Raw genomic sequence first — 4,456 nt, 5'->3', positions numbered from 1 at the left:
GATTGATATATTGTTTTGGAATAATGTGAAAGCACATAAATGACAGACATAATGAGAAAGCATAAATGCAAGAGATAAATACTATAGTGTGCCATTCCAAATAGAAAAGTTTGCCTGTTCTTCAATATTTAAATAAGTTTGCTGTTTATTCAGCACATGAGCTGATTCCCATTATTTATAATTCAAGTATTTGTGTCTACTGTGAATCTTGTTTTGGCTGTTTAGTCTAAAATGGTTTTCCTTGTTATTTCTTGTATACTGTATGCAACCTAGATTAGCATAATCACTGTGATTAACATTAATTGAGGAGCAGAAATGAAAATGGTTTCTGAGAACAGTTTGGCTGATATGTATAGTGGTAAAATTTTGTATTACATGAATACTCAAATTATAATATTTGACTTTAGTTCTAAAACCTCTGAAGCATTAAGTGGGAGAATAAAATTTTGGACATAGTGCAAACTCGATCACTAACTCTGTAATGTGTTGCAGAAGTGAAGGGAACCAGGTTTGCTAAAGTAATTGTGTTGATAGAAATATATTAGCTCCATAAGCTTCTGAGGTGGTCCATTCTACCCTAGCACAGTGTAAAATATTTTTTTAAATAAAAACAAATAAATAAATTTTGAGACATAGATGAATATACAAATATATGCTAGACAGATATGTCAATGTGATCTATAAGGGAATATACATTGCTATATTAACATATTGACTCTAAGGCACTATGATATAGTTGTTAAAAGTATGTATATATATATAAAAAGCCAGTGACCAGAACACTGTAATGACCAGAATGACCAATCGCTATGACACCCACTTCAGCCAGTGAACCAAACCAATCTGGGGTGGGGCCTGACTGGCAACTTCCCTCGGCCCCTCCCCCTGGCCACCCTGCCCCTGATTGGCCTCTCCCACCCGGATTGAGGGCAGGGCAGCCGGCCAACCCCCAAAGTGCCCTTCCCTCCAGCTGGCCCCACACCCGATGGGCCCCCACCATCCTAATTGGCCTTCAGCCCCTCCCCCAGGCTGGACCCACCCCTGATTGCCCCCCACCCCATTAGGGAGCAGGGCCGGCTGGCTAACCCCCCTAGTGGTCCTTTCCCCCAGCTGGCCCCACCCTGATTGGCTTGCCCCATCCTGATTGGCCTGCAGCCCCGCCCCCTGGCTGGTCCCACCCCTGATTGAGCCCCCTACCCCAATAGTGGGCGGAGCAAGCTGGCCACAGGCCAATCAGGGTAGTCGGGGCTAATTGGGGGTGGGGCTGGCCATGGGGAAGGGCTGTGGGAGGTGGGCCAATTGGGGGGCCTATTGGAGGAGGAGTGGGAGGCCAATTGGAGGTGGGGTTGGGGGGCCTATCTGGGGTGGGGCCTGGTGGGAGGAAGGGCTGAAGGAGGTTGGCCAATTGGGGCAAGGCCAGCTGGCCCACCGCCCACAGCCCCTGCCCATGGCTGGCCCCAACCCTAATCACTCCCCCACCTCAATTGGGGGCAAGGCCTGCTGGCCAACTTCCCACCATCACCTCCTCTCGACAGGCCCAGCCCCAATTTTCCCTGATTGGGGCTGGGTGGCTGCACCCCATCTGTTCACGAATTCGTGCACTGGGCCTCTAGTAGAATTTATAATCCTGCTAAGACATGAGCCATCACTTTCTTTGTCAGCTATGTAACTGTAAGTTTCTGACTGTTGCCAGAGCTCAGTTTTCTTCACTTGTGAAATGTGGATAATAATTTAACTTAGCTAGTAGAGTGGTTGCAAGTCTTAAATGAAATTCTATAGGCAAGATTTTGGCATAATGTTAGACAAATGATAAATGTTTTCTAAATATCATCTATGCTTTATCACTTCTCTGATTTTTTTCTCTGTTTTATTGCTTAATGTCACATTCTTGTTCACATTTCTGCATTTTATTTCATATGGTTTACACTAATAGATTTCACTGTTTGTAATGTTACTGACTTTCATAAATTTACATTCCTTTTCATTTCTGTTGAGAGGTTCTGAAATTCTCTATAGGTTTTCCTTCTTTTGTATCTGTACATATTGTTCCATTTCAAATCCAAAATTACTGCAATAAGAGCCAGGTTTTTCTTTGGAAGCATTAAAGTATTGTATGTGTTAAGTGAACACTGGCCTCCCATTGTATATTTAAAGCCAGTTTAAGTTAGATAAGGTAACTCAAAAATCCAAAGGATTCTGCATTTCAAAGTACCAATTTTGTAAAGGTAGGCAATGTAGCTCAGTGTTAACTGTTAAATACACACACACACACACACACACACACACACACACACAAACACACACACACATTTATATATTATATAATCTATATAATAATTTATATAAATTTTTATGTCATTTAAATAAATAAAAACTATATAAATATATATTTCAAAAGCTTAAAAATCAAAATAGATAAGTAAAAACATCTGATGGTTTTATTTTTTGATAATCAGATATCTTCTGTGACAGAAATGAATAAAGACAGATAAGGAAACTTGTCAGATTACTTATATAGGAAGTTGTTATAAACTTCAGTATTGTGACTATAGAAGAGGTCATTCTTCCTCTGTTATTGATCACTAGAGGCCTGGTGCATGAAATTCGTGCACAGGGGGTGTCCCTCAGCCCAACCTGCACCCTCTTCAATCTGGGACCCCTTGGGGGATGTCCAACCTAACCTGGCAGTCAGACATCCCTCTCACAATCAGGGACTGCTGGCTCCTAACTGCTCAACTGCCTGCCTGCCTGATTGCCCCCTAACTGCTCCTGCTGGCCTGATTGACGCCTCACTGCTCGATTGCCCCCAACTCTCCACTCTTGCTAGCCTGATCATCCCGAACTGCCCTCCCCTGTAGGCCTGGTCACCTCTAACTGCCCTCCCCTGCAGTCCTGGTTGCACCCAACTGACCTCCCCTGCTGGCCATCTTGTGGTGGCCATGGTGTGACAACGTGGGGGTGGCCATCTTGTGGCAGCCATGTTGTGATGTCATGGGGGCGGCCATCTTGTGATGACCTTGCTCGATGCCACCTAGGCTTTTATTATATAGGACTAGTAAAATAGGTAGGCTTACAAACATTCCCTAACCATTGTCTTTTAAGACTATATTATCAGGTACACATTCAATTGCAAGCAACATTAACAAGATATAAGGTACCATTAAAATGTTTTTTTCTTTTATACAACAATCAGTCTTAAGGAGAAAAGTTGATAGTGTTGGTTTAGCTATGTAGCAGTATTCTAAAGAAACCAGGATTTTCCCATCTTACTACTCTATGATTCATTACATTTTAGCCTTAAGTTTGTTGCCTCATGGTTGCAATAATGCTGCTGCAGCTCCAGTTACCAAGGCTTCATTCTAAGGCAGGTATGCAAGCCATGGAAGTAAGATAATTCCTCATGCAGCTTTCCTGTTTGTGAAGTTATTTTTGAACAAAGAGCATTATCAGAATACTCCTTTATGTCCTTCATGAGAAATGAAAAGTGATCACTCCCTAAGCAAGTTTTTGGTTCACTTTCTCTGAAATAAAAGGATATCTGCTTGAATATTCCAGAAAGCTTTGTAGATTGAAGGCTCTGTTAGCATGTCAGTGGTATGTGAGCAATTATTATGCCTGCCATATAGGCCTACACAAACACACATACAGACACACACATTCACACATAAACTGTCATCTGTCTTCACACTAATTTTCTATTTTTTTTTCATTTGGCTCTAAAAAATGTTATAAACTTCTGGAAAACATTAGAGTACTAATAAATCACAGTTAATGCTTTTTTGATCAAAGGTATTTCTGAAACTAAGGTTCTATTGGAGATCAAGGTCTTGAGTATTCAGTTTTAAATACAGTTACCTCAAAAAAGAGGTAACTGTTATATCTCTTCATATCCCATAAATAATTAAAGAAAATGAAGAGCAAAGAGAAAATACATGCTAGGAAATGAGGTGGTGAATACTTAAAATGCATGTCAAACATGCTAATCTCTTCTTAAATGTTGGTCTTGATGTTGGCTTAAAGCTTCTTAGAAACCAACAGGAAGAGGAAAATCAATCATGTCAAGATATTCACAGTATCCCTAATATAGAAATGAAGTTCTGGCCCACAGGAAACTGAACAACTTTGGAAAAATTCCAGAGGGTTTTCCCCATGATTCTGATAAAAAGAATAACATATAACCCAGTGAATCATAGTTTCACTAACATCTTTACAGCTAACACATTGCTGCATTTCTCAGGGGCAATTTCTTATGAGTGCTTTCAATGAGAGAAATAACAAACCACCTAAATCTAATTCAGTAAACACGATTTTTGGTCAAGGGCCATAGACCTGGCAAATCCTGAAACAGGAAGGATAAGAGAACAACATGTAATAAATCTACTTTTCTCTCTCGCCTTTGCAAATTCATGTCCGTAAATGAGAGTAACAGACAAAGAAAATGTACAAGTAAATCTAT

General features: G+C 40.7%; 1 non-coding gene across 1 annotated transcript; it reads left to right on the top strand.

Moving 5' to 3' along the window:
• The first annotated feature begins 455 nt into the window (after positions 1–455).
• Positions 456–588, top strand: LOC114231078 (small nucleolar RNA SNORA66). The gene has a single exon (XR_003617057.1). It is a non-coding gene; the product is annotated as a small nucleolar RNA SNORA66 (small nucleolar RNA).
• Positions 589–4,456: the final 3,868 nt, after the last annotated feature.

The sequence above is a fragment of the Eptesicus fuscus genome, chromosome 2 (genome assembly GCF_027574615.1).
Source record: "Eptesicus fuscus isolate TK198812 chromosome 2, DD_ASM_mEF_20220401, whole genome shotgun sequence".
NCBI lineage: Eukaryota > Metazoa > Chordata > Mammalia > Chiroptera > Vespertilionidae > Eptesicus > Eptesicus fuscus.
Note: the sequence above shows the minus strand (reverse complement) of the source record. Positions and strands in the feature narration are given on the sequence as shown.